We start from the raw sequence: 27,834 nt of genomic DNA, 5'->3' as shown, positions 1-27,834 counted from the left end.
GGGGCTTCACACAAACAGTAGTAACTGCCTTGCAAAAAAAGGGGGGAAAACAAGCAAGTCTGTTAGGCGACCCTCCTATGTATATAGCTTTTGTTCTCCTGCACAATCTTCCTTTAGAGCGACCTGGAGGGCGAGCGTCTCTGAAGATCCAGGTGTGAGGAGCGTTCTGCAGAATGACATCCATGAATAATTAAGGCCCAGATGTGCCGGATTCTGCACCAGCCTAAACAATGCTCTGATTAATCTCCCCCACAATGCACAGTAAAGCCTCTATACCGAGGCCAATAGCTGGCACGTATGAAGGCAGCGCTTGTTCGCCTTTACCCGTCGTAACCGAAGTGAAGACCAACTAAGGTAAAAGACTTTGCAGCGATTCCTAGAAGGTAAACTCATTATTTCTGGAAGCCGTACAGAGCGCGCTGCTTTCCAGGTCTGCGGAGACGCTGACAGAGGTGGCACTGTGCACGGCGGGCGGCACCTGAGCTTTTATTATGCCAATGCAACCGCCAATATACACAGCACAGAGCACACAGGCCGGCTGTTCACATCCCCCTGCAGTACGAGGAGGGTCTGAGAAGGTCCCCGAGGTCACAGACAAAGCTGCTAACCCCGATATCATCTTCCATCGTACGCGGGCAATAGAGCGCGATAGACCGTATTTACACGACCGAGTTTCCCGAGCGAATTCCGTCCGATGGCGATACGGACAGAACTCGCACGTGAGAGTAACAGATGAATTTCAAGGTTTATTCACATTAGCTAATTTTGTCTTGCACCCATTGTCCAAGAGTCGGATTCCGGTTCTGACCTCGGCCAGCATCCCCACGTACCTGTCTCTTCTGTAATGCGGATGACCGCAGACGCTCGCCGATTATGCACTGTAGAGATTGAACATGTTTGTTTTTCCTGCGCCGCTGCTAGGTGATGACGCTGGAACCCACAGCATATCCGCAATGTCAATTGTGGATGAGCTAAGGGTTGGAAGGTTTCCATATACAGCATGCTGCGATTTTTCCTCCGCTCGTAGAAATCGCAATTCGTTTTTGCGCTTGCGAAGTAAATGAGTTTACATAGATACTTTGAACGGTATTTGTTGTGGATCCTCCGTGCCGCCGCCCGCTGTGGATTCTGCATGCTTTTCTGTTGTGGCCGGTTCTCCCATAGAAAAGAGCACGGCCGCAGCAGGGGAAAAAAAAAAAAAAAAAAGGAGAATGGACATGCTGCATCCCGGGAATCTTCGCCGCCCCATGGAGACAAGATTTTTGACAGATCACGTCCACATGGCTAGCTAATCCCGAGATTAGCGGCCGTGGGCGAATCTGCCACAGCGAAATTCCGCGGCAAATCTTCCCCGTGTGACCCCAGGCTAAGGGTCCACCATAAAGCCACATTGCACTCGCATGCGAATGCAATTTGTTTTTCCTATTAAATCCTGGTTTTTCATGGGCAGCCGTACATTTTTCCTTGCAAAACTCCTCACAATAGCAAAAAGCAAAAAAAATAAAAATTAAAAAAAACAAACAATGGAGCGCTGCGCCTTCTAATACACTTTCTATTCCTTATTACGGATAGGAAGAGAGGAGGCCTTCCAGCTGACACCCATAACATGAGGAGAGGAGGGCGCAGCGACAACACGTGTGCGAGGGATTATGTAGTCATCGTCATGTCGGGAAACTAAAGGAGGTGAATCAGAAGGACTCATATCAGACAATAGATCTATGGAGATTCTCCGTGCCGCACCGGCCAGTCATATAGGGTTGGGTTTATGTGCTTATCATTAGGATCTGACTGATAAGGTAAAGGATCAGATCCGGGGAGTCAATTACCAGAACTGCAGCCGATTTCCCCATCATCATCTCCACAACAGGGGTGAGCCTACCTTGTATCACCAATGTCGGGGTAGGAGTCCTAAGGGTGGTCATACACATTAGATGCAAGACTGGCCAATCCCAACGACTATCGGCGGGACCAGACAATCATCTAGCGTGTATGGGTGCCTCCATATGTTCTTTTATGGTACCAGTAGTAGCAACCTTCTCCGATCTCTACATTCAGAACATATACATGCTCAGCCGAACCCGAGCGTACATGTATGTGGGGGTGATAGCCGTTGGCCAACAGCTATCCAAAATGTATGGCTGCTCCATAGTGCAGGATTAGCTGAAGGTGGGCAAGTAAAAAACTGTGTGCGATCAGGATGGCACAACATGTTGGGAGACACTTTACTGGACCGGTGCCGCCACCTCCGTGAATACAGGGCAAGAACACACAACGGGAGGATGATTGGCGCTGATGAGGGGGGTGAAGATCAGAAGTCCTAATGTAATATCAAGAATACTTTAGTCCGAAGGTGGTGTCAATGCAACACCGAAATGCGTTGCTCAGTCTAGTATTTCCGATTCTACATCGGGACCCCCGATCTTCATTTACCCACCTAAGCAGTGCCGATCGTACTCACATTTTGTATAGTCTGATCTCATTTATAGTGTATGGGTAGCTAACTATAATACTGAACCCCTCCATGCAAATACATGACGCAAGTGATGGAAAACCTGTGCAATTTTAGCATCCATTCGGCAAGTTGCTGTATACAATGTTTCTCTGTCCGGTGGCATAGGAAACAGTTTTATACCCAGAGACTGGAGGATCCGAAATGCAAAGCAGCACATCCAGTCCAAAGTAAAATAGGCACTACAAAGTTTTCCCATGTCCCCAATCTAAGGCGGCCCCCCATAACACTCGCTTCCTCCATCCCAGATACGAAGGCTGGAGCCGACAGCTGATCCCCCTCGTGAAGCCACGCTGTCTTCCTCCACAACACGTCACGATAACTCAGAGCGCTGTGTGGGCTGCCTGGAACATCTAACATGGTAATGAGATGGATATTTAAAGCAGCTGGCAAAATTTACCAGAACCGAAGAGATAAGCCCACACGTAAAGAGTCAGACATGTGCCGGCGTGACGTCGCGCAGCCCTCGCCACGCAATACTGTGAAGCTCTCCTACTAGAGGACGGTCCCACCACAACCGTCCCGGAGCGAGGCCTGAGCAGATGCTACAATACAAGTATTTACATAACCGAAAAACCGCTTACACCCTTATATTTCGCGCGCGCCGATACACTGCGTATTTGCACATGCAGAAGGGCCCATGTATTTGCTGAGCAAACACGCAGGCTGCCTTAGTCTTCACGCAGGCCCATTCTCTTCAACGGCCTACTGCGGTGTGTAAAACGCATCCAGATACGATACGCCGCATGTTTTTTCACATGATCAAACATCTAGTGGGGGGAAAAAAAGCCTAAAGCTACGCTCATGTAAACGAATCTGTTGAAATTAAAGGGGTTTTCCACTGAAATACTACTGATCAGCCGGGGTCCACCGCTCAGGATGCCGTCAGTGCCACAACAACACAGAGGTTGGCGCGGAAGCCTCCGTGTAGAGGCCGTCACGGCTCTCATTGAAATCAATAGGAATGGTGTCTGCCGTTACAAGCACTGGCCACTACATGGGAGGTCGGAGCAGAGGCTTCCTCTGTGTATTTGAGCAGAAGTCTCCTGCTGACCTTTCATGTAGTGGCCGGTGCTTGCAACAGCAGACACAGTTCCCATTGATTTCAATGAGAGCTGTGCCCGCATTAACAAGCGCCGGCCACTGTTATTGCGGCGCTGACGGTATGTGCCCGCTCAGCTGATCAGTCGGGGTCCTAAACGTCGGACCCCGGCCGATCAACTATTGATGACCTAACCTGATGACAGGTCATCAATAGTATTTCAGCGGAAAACCCCTTTAATGAACAGGGAAACGGAATAGGTCTAACGTCGGGTAAAAAAAAAAAAAAAAAAACTTTATTGAACAACCCAGACAGACATGGAGGAACAAAGGACATGCGCTGTCTTCTATGTTTCAGGCAAGCATGTTGCAATTAATCATGGTCTATGAGCAGGATAATGATAAAGTGCAGAATCATCAGTGAGTAATAGTTGATTATAGTCTGGTACCTGCTGCACTTCTGCTGAGGGGAAGGATCCTTCGTAAAGGGGACAAGTACCGGTGTTTCTGGTGGCGCAATACACGACTTAGTGATATAATATATAGTGAAAGATTGGAGTTCGTCAAAATATTTCTGGGCAAACAGTAAGCTATTGCCATTATTTGCAATTTTGCTCAACAGTGCAAACACCTACGAGTAAGAAAAGGTTCAGTAAATGTCCAAAACAGCAATACCGATACATTTCACTGGTTGCTTTCACATATGAGCTACATGTGATTTATTAACTTCAGCAGCTCGCTGAGGAGACATGTTGGCTTGTTGCTTTCGCATATCAGCTGCACGAGATTTACAAACCTCAGCTGGTGGCTGAGGTGACATCGTGGCTTGTCGCTGTGTCATGTAAGCTGCATTAGCTTCACAGTGGAGTTGAACCCTCTGTGGTGACATGTTTGCACGACAATGACGATTTGTTACAACATTGGACAACAGTTGACAATTAGATGAAGGCTGGACTGGCTTTGGCAGCATTAGCACTTGTGATGACATGATATCACGTTCAGGAGATGTGAAGATAGCGGGGAAGGACTATGCTTCAATAATGTTGTTGGTCAATATGTACCACCAGCTATGTATATGGACATTTGTGAGGTGTCATTTATTGGAGTCTCCACACAGGTGTGCAGCAGTCTCACAGCCAACTACAAATTGCCAGACTGAGTACTGCTGTATTCATAGCAACTGAGGCCACAGGGGTTTTTGGGGGATGTAGTCCACCCAAAATCCTTCATTCAATGCACAAGGATGAAGGACCTGTGATGACATCACAGTAATGTGATCAGGGGCAGAGCTCAGAGCCCCAGTGACTGATCAGATGACATCACCACATGTAACTCACACAGTCACTCACAGACAGGTGGTAATTAGTATCTTGATCTGCAAAGTCACTTTTCTGGTTAAGGGTTGTCCACTTGTAAACCTCTGATGTCCTATCCTGAGGACAGGCCATCAAAAGCAGATTGGCTAGGATCTGCAGTCTGTTTATCAGCTGCTTGCAAGATTACTGTGCTTATGCAGCGAGCAGATTTCTGCAGGCAGCTCCGTTCTCACTATAGTGGCCAGGCTTGGAATTACAGGCAAAGTTCCAATTCACTTCTGTGGGAAGCAGAGCTGTCTAATTCCTGTAAAAATCAGTTTGGTCCACAAATGCATCAGCCCAGTGAACAGCTGATGGCCAATCAGTAATTTTTAACTGGAAAACCCCTTTAAAAGAAGGTTTAAAAGTATTGTTTTGCAAAAGTAGGTGTTACATTTCAAAATATGTAATCCAAAAAGGGATTATAATAGACTTACACTATGGGACGTAGTAGGCATCAAAACGGGGTTTCAGATATTTAGCTTGCATACACTATATACAAATAATGCTCTAATTCCGTAGAAGAACCACAACATAATACTATTCTATCCAGTTCACTTCAGTGTTCTTCCCAGCATCCTACTTCCATAGCTCAGAACAGTGAAAGGGACGCCGGGGTCAGATCTAACATAGGTTGGACGCCGTTGGCCAGAATTGGGTCCATCGAGTTTCTGTTATGGGGTCTTGCAAGCCACCATATTCTTACTGGCATAAGATGGGCGAACGAAAAGCAAAATGATTTCTCGTTGACTGCGTGTATAATGAACACTTATCGTTCATTTTCGCTTGTTTGAACAATCATCGTTCATGTAAAAGGGCCTTTACTGCCTCCTATGCCAGGAGCAGAACGTAAAGGTTTCGCACCTCTTCCACCATGCTGTCAAAGGCCGATCAGCTTTTATTTACTTCAGGGAGCAATAAAGATCACATGCGGCTGGCGGGTTTCGGACATACGTGTATGGAAACTACACATTTAGTGTAAGACCGGCTCATCGTATTACGCAAGAGCGGTACGCCCTTATGTATGCAGTAACTCAGACAATTACATTCCTCTCACATTAGCGTGCTAGAATTGGGTAATCCGCTCCCGCCAAAACAAAAACGAACCCCAAAAAAACGCAGCATGTTCTATTGTGACGCGTATATACCCACAATATAGGCCCACTGTTCTCTATGGGCACGTATGTACACACTCCCATATACAATTACATTGCGCATAGGTGATCCCCAAACGGATCTAAAAAGCTGCAGGACGGCGCTTGGGGTTTATCCAGATGTTGCAGTTTTTGCAAGAATTGTAGCAGGTTTTGCAGTAACTGCGGCAGCAACATCCGAGGGGGAATAAACCCATCGGTAAGGCCAGGGATACACTGGGATGTTCTGTAACACTTCCAGACCGACTATTGAGCCACAGCTGACGTCCAAAGGAGTTAAATGCAATCTTGTAAAACTACAGCTGTTAAAAATCCAACCCCGTCCTGAGAAGGGCGCCCATTCTGCTCCACTGTGTGAACTTACACTACAGACGAAACCCACCGACAGGTGGCCAAGTGTGGGAGGACCTGAGTGAAGAAGCCATCTGTCCCACCACATAGCCGCTGCAGCTGTGGCCTCTACCGAAGCCCTATTACATGCTACCAAAAGGGGGATTCAGCGGTCGTATTCTGGCAACTTGCCGGCAGATCCATACAGATAAAGTACCAGGGTGGTGCCAGTCCAGAAGCCAGCTGTATGGTAGCGATTTACATGGTCTATTGCAAAAACATGCATGGAAAATACTCCAAGTCGTTGGGCGAGCCTGCAAAGCCCCACAATAATATACAAATCCTTCATTGCCCCCTTCTATCAAGTTGGTAAAGGGGTTCTCCGAGATTTTTTACTATTGATCCCCCATCCTCAGGATTGGTCATTGATCGGCGGGGCTCTGCTGCTAGGGATCCCTGCCGATGAATTGATCCTTGAGCCGGCTGTCAATGTGAGGAGCGCTGGAAGCAGATAGAGTTGTCTGTATTGCAACGGCCGACTTTGGAATGGCTGGCAGAACCTTCAGTAAAATTCAATGGGAAGTGTGCCTGTAGTACCAAACCGGGCCACTACAATGTTGACAGCGCTGTCTGCTTCCAGGTCAGGAATCAAGCCGAGTGGTCGACTCTAGCCAAATCACATGTAGCAGAATTGGTATGATTTTCTACAGTGAAAAATCTGAGTCGATTTTGCAGCAAGCGCCACACTATTGGCGCAGATCTTGATCTGGATTCAAGCTGCGGATTCGCAGCCTGCACATAAAGGTGCTGCTTTGCCCTCTGAAAATTGAGCGCTTGCCAGAGGGCGGTGTGCGCTTCGCTCATGGTGCTGGCAGTGAGCGCTCAGTAGTCGGTGGTGAGAGGAGCACAGGGCCGATTCACAGATGTGATTTTGGCGCATATCTTGCTCCCGATGCACGGCCACATGACACGCGGTGAATGGGTTTAATGAAATGACATGGGCTTTCATTGCGTGTAAATATACGCACAAAGAAGATCGCAGCATGCTCTACTTCACAGCGTATCACGCAGGGTGAGCCCTATATATCTCTATGGGTACACACTACGCAATACATCCGCTACGTGTGAATGCACCCTAAAAGTCACATCTCTCTTGGGAAAGTTGGGTCACCATAGCAGCTCATGTTTGGGCTGTCACCCAACTTTCCGAGGCCAACCAAAATGTCTAGTAATGAATATATGATAACAGCTAACTATAAAATGGCCTATTTGAGACCTCTGTAATATCTTCACTTTTATCCGCTCAGGTACCTGGACGACAAGTATTTGGGTACTTTCACTCGGGCCGACCTGTTGGCCACAGATGCCTGCCAGCGATTATGGCCCGAGTTTGATAGTGGACACGGGCGGGCGCGATCGCCAGCCTTAATCACAGTAAACCAGCCAACCCATCATTCATGTTTATGCATGCAGAAACCGAACCGCGTATGAATTATATCGTTTGCCGCGGCTGCATTTAGCCGTAACGATAATCGTTCACCTGTCCGCCGATCGCTGGAATCTGAATCCATGTAAAAGGGCCCTTCCTCCCCCCTTTACAACCAGTAAGTGCTGCGTTAGGTCACCTCACCTGTCATGTTGAGGATACACTAAAAAAGGAATTCAAGTTTAGAAGCCGTAAAACAAAAAGTCATCGCTTATCCGGATCCGACAGCGTTTCTGATATTCCATAACGATGCCCTTAATCTACGGCTTAAAGGGTCACCAAACCCAAAGTGTACAGATTATAACGCGGGCGGCGGATATCATACACATGAGAAGAAGTGATCAATCCCAAAACACAACGAGGAGTAATAGAAAGCAAAGTGGGGATAAGACAGACTTCAGAGTCCCTTTGAATCAGACCCAGGTACTGTTTCCATGAATGCTGTAGTCACGGCCTTGTAAACCCCCAGACACCGACCCCCTGCATACCGTCACTTACCTCTACAGCTCCCGGTAAGAAGATCCGCTTTGAAGTACGCAGAAGCCTAGAATCCAGAGTGAAGTGTGGCAATCCTCCGGCTACCCTGCTGGCAGGCACAATATCCTGATTGCCTGCTTTTCTTTGACTTATGTGTTTGGCGAGGCGTGCTGACTCAGACGGGTGGGAAGGTGCTATGCAAAACAGGTAAACACCATCCTGCGAGCCGTAGGACCGCCTGGGATCTGACTCATCGCTCATCAGCTTCCACACATTCATCTGTGGCTTCAAAAGGAAGAAAAGGAAGTGGAAGGATGCCCGCCGCTGCCAGCAGCTCCTCGCACACCACCTACATAGCACAGAGTGCTGATGGATAGCGAGTCGCCGGAATACAAGCCGTCATGTGATACGCTCCACGGTCATTAGGCGCAAGAGAGGGTTTTCACGTGTCCGCGCACAACGGTGGATTCATTTCAAGTCTGAATCTGATAAAGCAGGTGCCGGGGGTGAAGACGCTGGGCTTGGATTCCCTCTCTGGTCTGATATACGGCATGATTGCACAGCGTATTCGGGTGCAGATTCCACAACCAAATCCACGCCATTTTAGTATTCTATGGCGGTCCGCTCTGCGGTTCGTCTTTGTGGCACAGAGTTTTTACATACGTAGATTTTGGAATTCGCATTGTGTCAATTGTTTGTCCGGAAAATACGTTGGGCAGCCGCATGGGGACTCCTATGAAAATCCAAGGTCCGGTCTCACGCAAATTGAAGGGTCAAATCCACGTTGGAAAAAAAAAAAAAAAAATCTGACAGTTCTAAGATGATATGAAACGGGTATAGTCACATGGATGTTTTGGGGGTTTTTGCGATTTCGGACCGATTCATAAAAATCGCTCATTCAAGTCTATTACCATGTTAAAAAAAAAACATTAAAAAGAGATTGCACTTATGTTATGAGAATGCAATCCATTTTTTTTTTAAAACACCTGTAACCATGGTAACCATAAAAAGAAGAAAAAAAAAAGTAACCAGTAAGATCTTTTCCCTTACACACGTGAAGAAGAGAAAAAAAAAACAAAACAAACACATGCCAAGGGCTCCGTCACACTGGTGAGCACGATGTTGGGCTGTGAGGGGTGGGGGATAGTTGAGTGTCTGATTCCAGCACTGTCAGTGATTCTGGCAGCGGACAGCGCTGTCCATATTGCCGCTGGCCAGTTTGGTACTGCAAGACCAGCTCCCCTCCCGAATTCAATAGGAACTGAGCCAAAGCGAGCTGCTGCAATACAAACAGCGCTAGCTGCAGCAAGCGCGGCCCAGTGATCAGCTGAGATCCTGAGCGGCAGACCCCACCAATCAACTACTGATGACCCATCTTGAGGATACGTCATTCACCCTTTCCAATCCACTCTGCCGTTATACAACGGCGCTATCAGCTGGCTAAAGCCAGTATTGCATGAGGTGACATGTTGGATAGGCTCCAACAGCAGAGAGGCTGGCAATATACAGTAAGAGAACCCCGATGGACGTCTTCCAACATCGGAGCTGTACAGCCTTAAATCATAATCTTTTAAGACGACAAACAGTGGATTGGAAAGGGTTTATAGTAAACTCCCAAAAACTCCTTTACAATCACCACTGAAGGTCAATGTACACTGCTGATTTTTTCAGCAACATGTGATTGGGACGTCTCGAAATCCCACCTCACTTTGCTGCTATTTTGCAGCATGTCTGCCATAAGTGAACATGCCTGAAGACTGCAGGCGACTGTGTCACACGCACGGTTTTCAGTCACCTTATCTGAGGATGCAACAGATCCTTCAAGACACGGGCCACAGCCCTAAAGACCAAGCCAAGTCCTCCTTCCCGCTCACAACCACTTAAAGGGGTTGTCCCGAGAAAGCAAGTGGGGGTAAGCACTTCTGTATGGCCATATTAATGCACTTTGCAATGTACATCGTGCATTAAATATGAGCCATACAGAAGTTATTCACTTCCCCCCTCCGGTGCTGGCGTCCCCGTCTCCATGGCGCCGTCTAATTTCAGCGACTAATCTCCCGATTAGACGCGCTTGCGCAGAAGGGTCTTCTCCCTTCTCTTGGGTCTCGGCACGAGCGGTGTTCTGGCCCCACCCCTTCTACGCGTCATCGTGTAGCTCCGCACCGTCACGTGTGCCGATTCCAGCCAATCAGGAGGCTGGAATCGGCAATGGACCGCATAGAGCCCACGGTGCACCATGGGAGAAGACCCGCGGTGCATCGTGGGTGAAGATCCCGGCGGCCATCTTAGTAAGGTAAGGAAGAAGTCGCCGCAGCGCGGGGATTCGGGTAAGTACTAAACGGGTTTTTTTTTTAACACATGCATTGGGTTTGTCTCGCGCCGAACAGGGGGGGCCTTTTGAATAAAAAAAAAAAAACGTTTTGGCGCGGGACAACCCCTTTAAACACTCTAAGAGGAGGTTTGCATGCAAAAAAACACGACTACTGGAGAAATCAAGCACTTGCCTTGTAATACTGCGGTCCGAAACATTTGTGCAGCGCTTGTATGTTCTCTGAAGTTTCCAAGACACTTCAGTTTCCACCCACATTACACAGACTACTAAACAGATCTGTTTTTCATGGAACGGGCCCAAACGTGTGCACTTGATACATGGGAACCCGCTTTGCGTTACCGAGCCCAGATACCTGTGCGAGTGCGTTCCTTCTACCAGGCAATGATGATCTTGGCATTAACGCGTTAAAAAAAAAAAAAATAACTAGCACAATGACCGATTAGTATCATGGCATCGGATCATTTTCTTATACGTCCTACTTCTCTGGAATGCACAGAGGAGCTCAAGTCTACAGTTACAAGACATCTAACAAGAAAAGAAAAAAAAATAAGTTGCCGTGCCCTTATTGGGGTGCCCCAGTTTCTACTGAAAGTGCTTCAGAGGGGTTTGACAGGCTTATAAAATAGTCTAAAATAAAGAGAAGATGATATACCAAATTCAGTGGCTTTCCGTTCAATGCTGGAGCCTGGGATTGGCCAAGCGGTCCGGTGCACCAACAGCACATGACCACCAGCTTGCTTCTTCCGGGTTCCAAGTAGCAGACACCGGGGCTTCGGCGCTGGAAGGGGCATTACCGAAGTAAGGGTGTATGCCTTATTTTATTTTGCACAACCCTAGTCCCAGTAAACCAATCTAAGGGTTTGTTCACACAAGCGTATGCCGTTTTTGGTCTGTGCATACGCAGCGTTTTCACTGACTGCTCTGCATCACACCATCTATTGCTTTCAATGGGGCCGACGGCAGCATCGCACCATGTGCAAAGCGCACGTGATGCAGGGCAAGGTCTCCCATTGAAAACAATGAATGACACTCCACCAATCTCCCTGCATCCCCAAAGCAATGCAAAGCCGTTTTGACGTGAAAACGCCTCGCATCCTCAGCGATTTCATGTAGATGGCGAGCACGATATAAGGGCTCGCTGGCCCGCGTGAAGTTAGCCTTTGTTCTATGGTTTGGATTCGAACCCATGACCTCGCCACTAACCACCGAGCCAGATTTTGTATGTATATTGAATTATCAAATTAACGCGATGTTCTGGCTCTTTAAAAAGAAAAAAAAAAAAGTAGTGTTTTTTTATTTAATTTTTTTTCCTTTTAAGGGTTCTTACTGCCAAAGTAAGGAAACCCATCTACAGTGCTCGTTTCCATGGAATAACAGTCGCTGCGTCTCAAGAACAAATCTGTACACGGATTTAATGTTGGAGAGGAGCCATGTATACGGGCCAATACAAATCATGCTAAGAATGCCTTCCTAATCCTGAGATATGAACAATTGATCTGACCGAGATGCTGTTTTCTGATTCTTTGACCCAGTTACTGAGCAACACTGATCCGAACGGGGACGTGAAACCCGAACGCACAGTATTTATTTTGGAAAGAGCTATTAAGAATAAGGTGAACACCTTGTGCCGGACTCCAGGAAGCCAAGGAAGAGCTCAAGGAGGGAGCAGCAAATCCTTCCAAAGAAACAGGCTACATTGTTTTAAGGTTTTAAGTTGTCCATTGTCATTATTCTTTATGGAGTTCGCCGGCTCTATCTGGGGTATCAAGGTGTTAAGAAAATTGTAGATTAATGTATCAGTTAGTTGTTTTTCTATTAGATAGACTAGAAAGATATAGAATGATGCTAGTATTAGTGAAGGGGTTAAAGGAAACTTGTTCTATACCAGTGAATGGTATGGACAGAGACAGAAGATAAGTCTCTCATACCCCCCTTGCATTCCTTTTCACTGAATTGTATGTTATAGTTACACCTCAAAAGATGTAACTTATGTTAAACATTTTAGTTGTACCCCATCATGAATCTTGGGGGTATGTACTTTTCCTGTGATGTCATTTATGGTATATAAACCATATACACCTTAGAATAAATTAGAAATCATTTGATACTGCAACAAGTCTGGGGTAGTTTGTATTTCTCCTGGGCTCAGACTTCTACACGAGATCTGGGATTGTCCTTACACAAGGGTACATTCATATGTACACTATCCTACCAAGAGTATTTGGACACCCTTATTGGTAGAATGGATTTTGTCTTATTAGCGTGTCACGTGTCCTAAACCATGCTACATAGGATATAGAATTTTTTTTTGGGGGGGGGGGGGGGATTCGGGAGTCAACCATAGTTTGTGCAGGAACTGCCCGTTATTGGATATACGGGTTATGCCGCTGCACACAAGCCGTCCAACATGGATCGACCTCTCTACAATGGTGGAAGGAGAGTCGTCATCGGACAGTTGAGCAGTGGAAGAATGTTCTATGGTGTGAGGAATTGCTCTACTCGATCTGCAAATCAGATGGACGTACCCGGGTGTGGAGGATGATAGGGAACGCCTTCTGCCCGAGTGTGTTGTGTCGACAGGCAAGTACGGCGGAGGTCGCGGTCCATAGGGTGTAGTGAGAAGAACCATGAACATGGAGGTATACCCTGACATTCTAGACAATAATGTGCTGCAAACAATGTGGTAATACTCTGGTCGGCCATACTTCCAACAAGACAACGCGCCTTGTTACAAATCTAACAATGTTTTACGTTGGTTTGAGGACATGGCTGTTCCACGATTCGACTGGCTGCACAAAGTCGAACTGGACATCTTTTGGATGACTCGGTACAGGACGTCAAGAAATATAAAGAGTGTCCAGCTTGTTTGCATACTACACAATAAGGAGGAGCAGGTAAGTTGCAATATTACTGCAACTCACGCACAACTTCAATGTTTTCACTGGGAAAGAACCGGTACAAGACAAGCTAATGTATTACAAGAGGTTTGAAAGTCTTGATTGATCAAGTTGCCAAAAACTTTTTCCCCTCGTTGAGGTGATTAATATTACTCCATCTGGACGTCCCGTCGCTGTGGAGCTTTAAGCCTTCCTAGTCAATCATGGTTTTTACTTCATTTCTTAGCATTTTGTGTGTGTGACCGGGAACCTACATCTTTGCAGTGCAGAAGGTCAGATAGCATCAGATACGACACCCCCGTGAAATGGATTTGTGGTTGATGAGAAACATCTCAAAATTTCCCTGCAGGTTAAAAAAAAAAAAAAAAGTTGCAAAAATCTAGAAGCAAACTGGAAGGTTTTATATAGCTGTCAAACAGGTTATGAGCCCATGTGAGAGGTCAAATAACACAAGCCAACTAATGATTAGATTATGGGTGTTTGTGTAAGGGATTAGCCCAGCAGTGACCAATGCCGATCCGATAAGTCCCCAGTGCAATGCAAAAGGGAGTCGTCTTCCCACAGCCGACTACGGGCCCTTGTTTGGTTTTCTGTTACAGGGGCCGAGAATCACCGATATGGGGGATGAACGAATAGGTACTGGTGTACCTGTTACACCCCTAACTTCCGGTGGAGTCAAGGTACACCAGTACCAAACGAATATTAGTACGGTCGCTCCATCACTGTAGGCTGGCTGCGCATTTTCCCCTTCAAGTGGGAAGATTCACAATCGAACAGAGAGCAGTTTTAGGTTTGCCGAAAGCCAACGATAAGCCAGCAAACGAGCCTTCATTCATCAGCCGATCACCGAGTTTTACGCGGATTGGGACGACAGCTGTTTAGGCCTATAGTCGGACTGGGAAAAAGGGACTTTAACAGTTCCTATACACAGTAAGATGCCCATGTACCTTCAACAGCAGTTGACTGAACGCTAGTTTCAGCCAACAGCCATTTCTCCATATTCCCCTATATAGAAGTTCGGCAGAATATCCAAGTGGACGGTGGAGACAGTCAGAGCCAGACACCACGCGGCAAAAGGATTGGGTGTTAAATTAAATGTGCTCGATCCCCAACATCATATATTGGCAGAAAGTCAGGAAGCGTCCAGCAGGCCTCCCGTTCTGCCGACGTCACCAGGTTTAAATTACTGTTGGCTAATGTGTACTGGGGCCTTTAGACTACAGTTGATGAAAATTGCCAACTTCAACCAAAATGTTTTCTCAAGTGAAATTTAGCAACAAACTGTCACTTTATCCAACCAACGACATCATCAGGAAGCTGATCAGATATCCACCTTGCATGTTTAGGCGTTAGGAACATAGATTGGCCGATTTGTCCGCTCTACAATGTGTAGGCCACCTTAAGAAATGGTGACCGATTGATAAACTAGATATTAGGTGAACAAAAAAAAAAAAAATGAAATTTCTCATGAACAGGAAAGACGTTTTCTCCAAGGAAAAGAATAAAAAAGACACTTATCAGGCAGGAAGGAAACGGGTCACCGAGTGCACCGACAAGACCCAAATTAAGATAAGATCATGTTCGTCAAATCACGAGTCATTCTGTAGTTTCCTAATGCGATGCATCCGTTCTGGAGAAGACACATTGAGTATCATTATCCTATGGGGAGATCATTATCCTACCAACGCACTCAAGGCCCCATTAAAGGTGGCCACACACGTGGATATGCCCTAATGGTCAGTGACGTATACTTAAGCACATACTGCAAGACAAAGCTCCCAACGTCACGTCAGGCACAGCCTTTTGGCCCCTATTGGACCGGTATAAGAGGTGCGTTCAACTTCTCAGGTCTCCTAATTTTTTTTTTCTCAGAAAGACTGATAGAAACATGGGACACATCTTAGAATATTGAAGAGGAACAAACTTAAAAAAAAAAGGAGAGCCCCGGACGGTCTGATAACACTGTGGAGGACGGCTGACCGCAGGATCTGTGCACACCATCTAGTGTGAAGACCTGAAGATGTGGAAAGTTGGCGGCCGTGAATCCACGATGAAACCCTCACTCCCTACTCACCAGACCTTTCAACTAACCATTTTTGGCTTTTTCCAACGATTGCATACGCTCTCTGTGGTTGCAAGTTTTCCAGTGGTGCCGCTCTTGCATCAGTGATCTTCTATTGGGCATCGCAGCCCCTAAAGAAGAGTTTGTATTCAGGGAGGATAATCAACCAGCGAAATTTTTTTTTTTTTTTTAAAGGGGTTGTCTGGCTGCTGGACGATTTTTCAAGTATAGCCTCAAAATGTATTAAAATATCAAAAGCGGCAGTACTTACCCGTTGTTTGCCCAGACAACCCAGCGCTGCAGCACAGAGGTCCTCCTAGTCTGTTGTGGAACGGATACCACCTGACCACTGCAGCCAATCAAAGACCACAGTAGTCATGTGCCATTCTCATAGCATTATGGCTCAGATGATGGGAGCCAAGATGCTAGGAGAATAGTGCCTGCCCACAAAGACCAGGAGCACCGCAAGGCTGCCGCACAGGTAAGTAACCCTGCTTCTGTCATTTTAACACATTTACAGCCATCTTAAAGGGATTCTGTCACCAGAATATCAACAATTAGCAGGCACTCTAGTGCCATGTGTCACATAACACCCAACATGAACAAATCTGTGTGAAAAGGAAAAGTTTAGAAAAGAGAAAAGAAAAAAATTACTTTTATGCTTTGGCACCCTGTATGTATCAAGTCACAGAGGCAGGCCACCAGCGCCGAGTGACAGCTAAAGAAGGTGGCCAGGAAGAAAGGCAAAACAGACTGGGGATGCTAGTGGCCCGCCTCTGTGACTCAAGGCGGGTCGTTTTGCATGCAGGCCGCATAAAAGTGAGTTTTCAAAGTTATTATACAGTTTTTCCTTTTTATACAGATAGGTTCATGTCGTGTGAAGCATAGCGCCGGCTAATTTTCGATATTCTAGTGACAGAATCACTTTAAAATATAAAAAAAAAAAAAATTAAGTCATTCAGCAACTGGACAACCCCTTTAACTTTCATCCACATGATTTGCACTGTAAATGCTGCAAAATTTTTGCAGAAAAATCCACTGTGGAAACTACAGCCTTCATGGCGTATGTGAAGGACCCCGTAAGGTTTACCTGAAAAGGTTTCTCCCACCATTTAAAATTGCTTCACAACCATCTCCTTCCTGGTTGCAGCGGACCACGCCAAGCGACCCCTGCAGCCAATCAGTGACTGAATATCACTGCTGTGGCCAGTGATTGGCTGCAGCAGTCACATGTCCTGGACAGCAGCACCCATGAAGGACAGAGCGGTTGTGAAACAATTTTAAATGCTAGGAAAACCCTTTTAAAGGTAATCCCCCTCCCATCCACACTCATCCCAGGCACGCACTTCAAGAAACCTCTTGTTATATGCCTTATATACAATTGCCACTCATAGGGAAGGGTCCCAACTAGAGATGAGCGAGCGTACTCGGATAAGCACTACTCGCTCGAGTAATTGGCTTTATCCGAGTATCGCTGTGCTCGTCCCTGAAGATTCGGGTGCCGCTGCGGCTGACAGGTGAGTCGCAGCGGGGAGCAGGGGAGAGCGGGCGGGAGAGAGCTCCCCTGCAGCTCCCCGCTCCGTGCCGGCACCCGAATCTTCAGACCCGAGCACAGCGATATTCGGATAAAGCAAATTACTCGAGCGAGTAGTGCTTTTCCGAGTACGCTCGCTCATCTCTAGTCCCAACCCCTCACTCCATTTTTGCCATTAACTTGGACCTATAGTTTTAATAATGGGGTTCCCTACCATTTTTAGATTATTGGATACATAAAATCACCGGGGCAATCTGGTTACGTCCCATTACCAGCAGCTGGAGAAACCTGAGACTTCTGAAGATTTACCTGTGAAACAAGGCTGCAATCTTGGAAGAAAAGCCAAACCTCGTTCGTTATAGCGATGGTGAAACAGCCCTAAGACTTACAACAACAGCCCATAAGTTAAAGGAGATGTCCCGAGGCAGCAAGTGGGGTTATACACTTCTGTATGGCCATAATAATGCACTTTGTAATATACATTGTGCATTAATTATGAGCCATACAGAAGTTATAAAAAGTTTTTTACTTACCTGCTCCGTTGCTAGCGTCCTCGTTCCCATGGAGCCGACTAATTTTTGGCCTCCGATGGCCAAATTAGCCGCGCTTGCGCAGTCCGGGTCTTCTGCTGTTCTCTATGGGGCTCCGTGTAGCTCCGTGTAGCTCCGCCCCGTCACGTGCCGATTCCAGCCAATCAGGAGGCTGGAATCGGCAGTGGACCGCACAGAAGAGCTGCGGTCCACGAAGATAGAGGATCCCGGCGGCCATCTTCAGCGGTAAGTATTGAAGTCACCGGACCGCCGGGATTCAGGTAAGCGCTGTGCGGGTGGTTTTTTTAACCCCTGCATCGGGGTTGTCTCGCGCCGAACGGGGGGGGGGTTTAAAAAAAAAAAAACCCGTTTCGGCGCGGGACATCTCCTTTAAGAGTTCACTAGCATGTGACCTATGCAACGGAAAGTTCTGTTTGCGCTTGTAAAGAAGTTGCTCCATTATTTAGAGGGGGTGAAGAAAAAAAATAAAATAAAAAAAAAAAAAGTATAAAAAAAAAAAAAAGAGCACAAAATCCATACTAGAAAAAGCAGCAACTGCAGAAGGGCTCGTTTCAAAGATTGTGACTTGATTATATTGTCTCATGAAATGCAGAAGTGTTTACAGGGACCAGCCAGTGCGTCCGATTAACAGGATCGCTCATGTTCTGAGCCCAAAACAAAGAAACGAGATTAAAAAAAAATATATATAAAAATACTTATAGGTTTATAAAGACCTTGAGATCAAACGCAAAAGATCCCGTTTATATTTCACCACTTAGGGGACCTTCTGTTGGGACTCCCTTTGACTGAACTTATTAAACAGTACACAGTTTGCTTTGTGGGGGCACAAGTCAAGTTCCTAAATAAACTACTACGCAAGTACTAACACCTCTCCCAGATAAGCTCTGAAGAGGTTTGCACCAAGGTTACAAGTCCTATAGATGGGGATCTCATGAACGAGGTCCCATGTCCCCAAGTCCTTCTCATTGGGGATTTACTGCCCCCCCCTATAGTCAGGAGGCATCAGAATAGATTGCTGGTCTTGCTTCCGCTCCATTCATTCTGACATCACTGCAGGGGAAGAAACGACCTGCAATACGGAAAACCTGCAGCACGTCGATCTCCGTTGTGGATTTCAGCCCTATCAATGTAGCAGGTGTAAAATCCGTGGTGAACCTACAGCAGAATCCTCGTTACACATGGGCCGTGGGGTCGGCAAGCCTAATGCTATGGGTGATTTTAGGGGAAACCGTAGGACTTCCAACTGTAAAAGTAGCATCGCACAGCATGAAAACCGCGATTTTATGCAATGCGACACAAAGGAAGGCTCTATAGGGAAACATGGGCTACAAAAAAAAAATTTAAAAAAATTGCAAACCGCAGCAATATTCGCATGCTGCGATTTTTTTTCCTCGCAATGTAGCAGCTAGAGATGAGCGAACGTGCTCGTTTAGAGCAATTACTCGATTGAGCATTGCTTCTTTTTCGAGTAATTGCCTAATCGGGCAAAAAGATTCAGGGGGGCGCCAGGGGTGGGGGAGGGTAGAGTAGGGGGGGGGGGGGGGGGAAGAGCTTCCCCCTGCTACCCCCCGAATCTTTTCGCCCGAGTAGGCAGTTACTCGAAAAAAAGCAATGCTGATCGAGTAATTGTCCTAAACGAACACGTTCGATAATCTCTAGTAGCAGCGTACAAAACATGGCTAATGTGTAGGAAAGCATGGGCTTCACATACACGTGATTTTTAGCGCTGTCGCATCGTGAAAAGATCGTGCATAGGAGTGCATTACAATACGCACTCCTATGCAGACAGCGGCAAACCGCGGCATGTCCTATTTCTAGCCCCGCACAGAAATGTCACTTACCCAGCCGCCGGCTCCGGTCTGCGCATGCGCCGGCTTCCCGGCAGCCAGCACATGAAAGAGCCGGGGCCGCCGGGCGCGGGTAAGTACGCGCTCCTACCTGCAGGCGCTGGGGTCGGGTCCTGCGGCCAGAATCCTCGCCGCCGGATATGACCCGCTCGTCTGTAGGCGGCCTTACATGGCAGGCATTCAGATGCTTGTTACTTCTGGGTGCTCCTTCACACCAATGCATGGCGACAGTATATTACGGACCCGAGCTTTGTGTGCACGATACGCTGTACCAATCTGCCATGGCCTCCCATGTTGCCAATCACATATATTGCATGAAACAGGCATACGACCAATACTGCAGCATGTTCTATCTTGGCGCGTATTACTCGCACATGCATGCCGAAACAGTGCATGGCAATTGTCTGCGCCCACCCAGTACTCTGTGTACTTGCTGTGCGATCGTCTCACGCGGGCGGCACGCAGCAAAATTATGAATTTGAAAAACTGCACTCTTCTTGGCCACACGGGGGCTTCTATATGCGAACTCACCTGTAGGAAAGTCTGACTGAGGCCGGGCTCACATGTCTTGTGTAAGGAATCACGTATCCCTGCGTGCTGTCGCACCTTTGCTTGCATTTTCAGCCTATTTTACGCACGCAGTCATGCGTTGGCTTCCTGAATTTGTTTTTTATTTTCTTCTCCTGTTTCCTAGCAACATGCATAAAAAACGCTGTACTTAGGCAGTGTAATTACGTATGCACTGCGTTCCGAACACACCCATAGGAAACAATAGGGCTGGATGTGCATAATCCACGGTGAAATAGAACACGCTGCGCGCTTTTTTTCCCCCTTCTTACATATACAAGAAATTTACGCATTTGTGAGCAGAACAATGAAAATCAATGTACTTTTACGGACGCCATTCACCGCATATTATGGGAGCGCAATACACATACGTTCGTGTGAGCGCATTAAATATATATATTTATTTATAATGGCTCGCCTTGCCTCATAATAGCTTGGGTTGTGTCAGTCATCTGACTCATTACCGGAATATGAGGAAGGCTAATCACATGGTGAAATGTAAGCGAAGCCCTGCAAGTCACACTGGCTGTGCAAGCCCGAAACAAAATGTATAGGAAGGGATGAAATGGGCGGCCGGCCAGGCTCAGACCATCGCTCCGTCTCCTCCTGATGTCTTACTGTCATTCATACCGGATCAAACTTTGGTTAAAATGTTATTCCAGTGACCTTTACATGCGCTCATACTACCACTGTTAACCCCTTAATGACACTGGAGGAAAAAAAAAAAAGAAGAAAATCGCAATTGATTTCCGCTCGTGGACATGGAAAAGCGATTTTCCATAGCATGTCCATAGGCAGTATTTGTTGCGGCGGCTCCGGATTCTGCACTGCAAACCCGCCCGTGTGCAGCTGACCTTATAGTTTAAGGTTTTTCTATTTTCAAGACGTAAGGGGCACTTTTTCTTTAAAAGCATAAATAAAAATTGCTGCCAGATTCTGCGACTCCTAACTTTATTGTACAGTTTATTGAACTGTGTAGGGGCTCGTATTTTTGTGGTGTGAGCTGTGTTTATTACTAGTACCATTGTGGGGAGCATCTTTTAACTATAAGAAGAGAAAAAAAAAAAAGATTTAATAAACATTTTTATTTAATCCCCACCAGGGACTTGAACTTTCAATCATTTAAATTGCTTGTACTCTATACTGCAACACTTTGGTATTGCAGTACATAGCAATTTTTGATGTTGACAGCGCTTGATAGGCATCTATGCATGGCAACCCTGGGAGAGTTCATACGGCTGGGTTCACATGGTGTGGCACGTCCGTCCGGACTTTCCGCATGCATTCTTAAACTTGAGACTAAGCAGCAAAGTGGACGAGATTTGCAAAAATCTCGTTCAAACGCTGCGGACAGTCTGCTGCGGAGAAGCCACATGGAAACGGACATGTGGCACAGAATTCGAGTATGTGACATGTCAATTGTATCGCCGTCTCCGCTGCGGGCTCTCTTCTCTGAGGGAGAGATTTCTGTAGCGGAATTACAGGCTGAAAAGCCACTTCAAACTGCGCGGGTTTTGAAGCAGCCTTTCTGCGGTGTAAAACTCGCAGAATTTCCGTACGATCCCGCTGGGAACATTCCGCCAGATTTCCGTCCCGTGGAAACCCAGCCTTGGGCTTCAGACTGCCATGCTAGCCCATTGGCATTCCCCATCTCTTTAGAAGTGCGGCATCTAAAGAAGTAAACTACTGCAATCAGAGTTAGCTCAGATTGTGGCAGCTTCCGGCGGCTGGCAGTCAGTAACAGTTGACAGCCGCTGGGGAATGGAGCGGACTCGGCTCGCAAGCTCACTCCATACACACTTCGCAACTGTTTGACATACATTTACTACTAGGCAGACGTGAAAGGGTTAAAGTGTATCAGGAAACGGTACATGATGCAATCCATACTGAAGGCCTGGATACAAAGTTACAATTTACCATTATCTAGATTACAAAATAACAGCACTCAGTACAATAATTACTTCTCGGACTCCTCCTGAGTCTGTACTTCCACTTCCTTATATAAGGGGTAAAGAAAAACAAAAGATGCAACTAATAATAGATCAGAAAATGACCACAAATACAAGAATTAGGAGAGCGAGTTATTAAAATCTACAGAAGAGACTGAAGAACCACAGCGGCAGAGGATCTACACAGAGCAGAGCGCTACAAGGAAATCTGGTAATGCATTGTAAAGTCCCCAAGTTCCATGGGCATCTATAAAAGAGGGTAAAGGGCACTGATGCCCACTTACCTCCGTCACTCTAAACGAAGGAGGGGCCACGCTACCCAATTCTACATTTCTGATGGATATTGAGCCGGATCTGCGACGGGACCTCCGACCGGAGATCCCAACACAGATCGGAAAATGGCATCACTCACATGGCTCAATTATTGACAAGGTGGCCATAAAGATTACATTGGCTGATGCCATCGTTATTTGAACACTTTGCTTATGCGTCAGGTTTTTGTTAGCGCCACTTAACGGCGTTGTGCAAGACTTTAATACTGGTGAAGTATCCTCAGGATAGGCAGTTGATTGGCAGTAATATGCCACTTGGGATCCCAACTGATAATGACCCAACTGGCATGGCGGACAGAGCCGGGGAAAAGACAACTCTGTCCATAGTCCAACAGCCTAGTTTGGAAATGCGGACACAGCTCCCACCGAAATCAATGTGAGGTATGCTTGTCGTACCAAACAAGGCCACTGCAATACGGACAGAGATACTAGCACTGTGTGTGCTGACAGATGGGATCCCCAACGATCAACTATCCTGATATAGGTCCTCCAAAGTAAAAGGTCCATAAAAGTCCTGGACAACCCCTTGAAGAACTTTAATACGGCTTAGAGGTGTATTCATACAGGCGATGTGCCTGTGCCACTTCCAACCTATTCAGAGAACTCGCATGGGAAAAGAGCTCATTCGTTTCAATGGCTTCATTCACACAAGCGATTGTTCACTCGGATCGATAGTCCAAGTTTGAAGAATCTCTGCATATCCTTAGTTTTGGGCGACTTGGTGAAAAAGATCAACAATTATTTTCTATGGGAGTGTTCCAAAGAAGAATGGAGAGTTCGATCCCCTTTTTAAAGCATTTTCCTATTGGAAGTACGTGAATAAGCGAGAGAAAAGTGGACATCGATCTGATGCAATTCTTGCACCGACTGAACAACGAACGAGCATTCATTCGCTTCTCGTTCTGTTTTTGCTTACATAAACCTAAATACAGATCGGCCCGTGTAAACAGGCATCTATGAAGAACTGCCTGCTTACTGCGAATGGAGGCGGGTGGGAACATCCCGGACTCGCTCAGTCTCCTTTCACTCCGCGATGCTTGTTCCTGCATAAAAGCACAGGAACGATTACCGCAGAGCTACCACATGGGGCATCAGCGATCCCAACAGGCTGTCCAAAAGCCCCCCAAGGCGGGCTCACATGAACGCGTGTATAACGCAACAATTTACCGCTATATGAGCCGGCGTATCACAGCATTTTATGCGCAGTCTGACTTTTGTTTGTAATTTCCCGCTCTGACGCTTAGCTACGTTGCTTATGCATATGTACAACATTTATTACACGCCCATAGAGAATAACAGGGATCCATCACATGTAATACGCTGTAAAATAGAACATGCTGCGTTTTTCCCCCCCCTAATGCGCGCCTTATACACAATATATACAAGCAAGTGTGAACAGATCACTGAAAAATGAATGTCCTTTCCCCGACTCCATTCACCACGTCTTACGTGCGCTATTAAATTATGCCGGTGCGAGCCTGCCCCGCGTGCGGCAGACATTTTTATTCTCCAGTGCTGTACGGCCGTGAACAAAGACCAATTTATTAAAAGTGCAAAAACTCCAATGGATTTGGGGTAGATTTAAAAAAAAAAAAAAGGCAGTTGCCCATAGCAACCAGGTTGATCATTACTGCAACTGCCTTTATTTGGCACTCGCCTCGCTAAGTCTCCTTGCAGTAAGATTTCGTACGCGCCATACAGAATTTCACTTACATTTCCTTCCTGGTTACGTCAAACTTTTCACAATCCGACAGAAGAAAGGAACCAGAAGAACAGGAAATATAGAAAAATGCAACAAGCGACTAAACAGAATTAACCAACTATCATAAAAACAAACAAAGTAACTACATAAAAATAGCAGTAAACCCGAATGACGGGGAGGGGGGGATGTCTAGGAAGAGTCTCCAAGAGCCGAATCCCAAGGCAACAGCCTTCGTGACAAAGACTTGTGGTCCTGCCAAGGAAGACAGATGTAAGCCCCTCCTGAGGGGGCAGCGTGGGACACTCCGAATTAGTCAACAAAGCAGAATGTAACCCTTCGCTCGCAGAGAGGCAGCGACAGCAGCGCCTTCTACACGGGCGCTCCGAGACGCCGAACGTTAACTAACCAACAAATCAATGGCAAATCTCATCCGGCGGCGCACAATGCAATAACCCTTCGTGTTCTGCGCTTTTGCATTGCGCGATTTGCATAATCCTGTATGCAAATGACCTGCAATAACGACAATGACTCCGAGACGACCTGTAGCGATGATTGCCGTGTGCGAATAGGAGGCGTTGTCACGGTGAGCAATGCTCAGCCTCCATTGTTACACTCCGACCGATGCTATAGGGGGATCGTACGCAGGAGGGTGTATGTGCACGGACGATTTTCCCCATGCGAGTTCTACCCGATTGGGAGACGAAGAGAAGAACAGATTACTAAGGGTTAATATATATATATGTGCGTTTAATTTTTTTTCCCCCCAAGAGTCCAATATTGAAAAGTCGCAGCACGTCCTATTTTTCTGCGCGTCTGCTGCAAAAACAGCCCATTGTTTTCTATGGGAGTGTGAAAAAAACCAAAACCGTTGCGCGCCATGTGATCGGCGTACAGGCGCGATGCGGTTTTCATGCATCTCACTATTGGAACCACATGTGCTTTTTCGGGCGAGGATGGGAAAAAAAAAAAATATATATATGTTATCTACAATCTGATCCGCAGCTCCTCTAGAAGCGACTAAAGCGAAGTGTGTCCCAGACCGTCATAAGAAAGGCTCGCTCACATCAGCGTTTAAGTTTTGCGCAAGCGTGTATTTACATGAACGATTTTTTTATAGAATTTATGGTAAAAAAAAAAAAAAAAAAAAAAAAAATTTTATTTGCACGAACGTTCCAAGAAATTAAGACAAATAACATTTTGGATTAAAATCGCCCGTGCAAGTCTATGTCTGCATTTGAAAAATCGGACTCCACTCGCATGGTGTGAGTGCGATCCGTTGTTAAGGCAGGCAACCATGGAAACCATGAAAAAAAAATTAAAAAAATGAAGATGCGATTTTTTTCTACACACAAAATAAAAAAAAAAGTGCGCATGAAAATTGTAAGAAAAGTTGCTCGCAAAACTGGACTTCTACCGTCTGAATTCGCAGACGGCGGGGTGAGTAAACCCGTACTTGCCATTAATCTCAACAGCATTTTTGGTTGTGCTCCTTTTGCCTTCCGTTTTTTTTGCGTTTTGTTTTTTGAAGCAGATATTAAAAAAAAATAAATAAATAGCGCGGTCTGCAACGCTTTTTGTTTCCCACAGTATGGGTGGCGGAACGGAAAGAAAAATAAGTTGCCGGCACAAAAGGCGACACAACTGATTTTTTTTTTTTTTAAGCGGATGAGGGAAAAAAAAAAATTAAAAAAAATAGTAATCCGAGTTTTGTTTTTTTTTTGTATTAGATTCGTTTAAAAAAAAAAAAAAATGGATACTACAGTTTCCATTTTATCCTTTTTATTAAAAACGGAAAGTGAAGCTCTGATGTGAATGAAGCGCAAAACCTTACACCAATACAAATGACGATCCTAGAAACAACGCAACCCAACAGCGCCGGCGAGATCCGCAGCGCTTCTGGTCACACTTGCGCACATTTCACCCCCGGGTAACCATTGCTGTTTTTATTAAAGCCGTCATATCTCCGCCGCCCCTTTAAAAGCTCAGTGGTTTTGTCCAAAACCGGCAAAAATACGACAAATTCCGTAAATGTGATGGGATAGGACGAATACGGAATTGAAAGAGTGAACATCACATGACCCGTGTCATACGCGGGGGCCGCGGTTTTATTGATACATTTTACGCAAAAATAGCCACACCCCTTTGCAAAAATGTTAAACTAAAATTTTTAAAAAAAATATTGGAAACGATGACATAAAAAAATTGCTGCAAAATATTTGTGGCATGAGACTGGGTGATGCCAGGGGTGATGGCACACAGGGGTGATGCCAGGGTGGGGGGCACACGGGGGTAATCCCATTAGGAGGGGAGAACAAAGCCCGTGTGATGACAATGGTGGCCCAGCTGATGAGCGGCGGCCTGGGCACCGGCGGGCACTGCTACCACACACACACACACTGGGCAGGGCACACTGCCCGGGGGGTCTGACTTACAGCGGTCTCGGGCTGAGTGCGGCGCTCCCCTCAGCGGACGGCAGCTCGGGCCTGGCGTTGTCACGGTGACGGGCTGTACGGAGCTGCTCCCAGGGATGAGAAGGGTGACAATGGTGGGCGTCGCCTCCACAATCCCCCCCAGGACGGCCGGGCTTAGTGACCAGCTCCCCCGGCTGCACGGCAGGAAATGCTCCACAGCGGCAGCGACAACGACCGAGATACTGCTGGAGGCGAAGGAATCGCTAAGCGGTGACGTCAGCACGCAGGGCCATAAACACTGAGGAGAGCGGCGCTACACGCAACGTCAGCGCGCACGTCCCGAGAAGGGCATCATGGGAAATGTAGTTTTTCAGAAAACATTGAAAAGAAAGCGCTGAAAGTGGACTGAGTGCAATTAGTTGGGCAGCACGATAATGTATTGAATGTGAACGGTCACTTCAGGCCAGAGCGACGTGTCTAGCTGTAGATCTACTTATGATGATCATAGGATGACATCTGGATAGGATTTCTTTTTTCTTTGACTTGGCAAGGATGTGATATTTACTTTGGAAGTCTATGGGAAGCACTTGCAATCTTTTCACTCATGTGAAAAATATAGGTGCAATATATAGATAGATGGAATACGTTTTTTTAAGCAAAAAGGCATCATGCTTGTATCCGGATTCACAAGTTTACAAGCGCGATATCGGTACGAGTTGCTCAGACCGGTATTGCGCTCGCCCATGTGAATGCACCCTTATGCAGTGATCATTCCGTGTGTACTAGTACTTCTGAAAGCCCCCAGGTCTGCTATATGTTTCTGCCTAAGTCTGCGGGCCTGTCTTAGTATAATGCCTGCAAAAGTACCATATACTGCAATACTATAGTATTGCAGTATATGGTATGAGCAATCAAACAGTTGTAAGTTGAAATCCTGATGGAGACTGTAAAAATAAAAGAAAAAAAAGTTTTTGATTATTGTACAAAATAAGGCTAATTTCACATAGAATGGTAGAGTTGGAAGGGACCTCCAGGGTCATCGGGTCCCACCCGATTTCACACATAGGTGAGTGTGATATCGGGTCGTAAAAGTCAGCCGACATCGCACTCGGTGACATGCATTTACCTAGCGGAGATGAGGCGTTTTTGTGTCAAAAATGCCTCAAATCAGTCCAGGGAACTATCAATTGGCAAGTGTTTCCCATTGTTTTCGATGTTGAACCTCACGTCCCTCTCACGTGCACCTCGCATGCCGCGCGATCCTTTTATCGGCCCCATTAAAGAGAGAAAACTATGGA

At 46.4% G+C, this 27,834-nt stretch overlaps 1 protein-coding gene across 2 annotated transcripts in view; it reads right to left on the bottom strand.

The window, feature by feature from the left end:
* The window catches only part of PELI1 (pellino E3 ubiquitin protein ligase 1), a 49,577-nt gene extending 22,784 nt beyond the window's left edge, over positions 1–26,793 (bottom strand). The window contains exon 1 of one of the 2 annotated variants that reach the window (XM_066595490.1): positions 26,558–26,793. The gene's annotated coding sequence lies outside the window, so the exon portion shown is untranslated. Of the gene's footprint in view, positions 1–8,373; positions 8,492–26,557 lie in introns of those variants that run through there. The other variant, XM_066595491.1, reaches the window with a different exon arrangement.
* Between the last annotated feature and the right edge of the window lie 1,041 nt (positions 26,794–27,834).

Source organism: Eleutherodactylus coqui, chromosome 3, assembly GCF_035609145.1.
Source record: "Eleutherodactylus coqui strain aEleCoq1 chromosome 3, aEleCoq1.hap1, whole genome shotgun sequence".
Lineage (NCBI taxonomy): Eukaryota > Metazoa > Chordata > Amphibia > Anura > Eleutherodactylidae > Eleutherodactylus > Eleutherodactylus coqui.
This window is presented reverse-complemented; position numbering and strand designations above follow the sequence as displayed.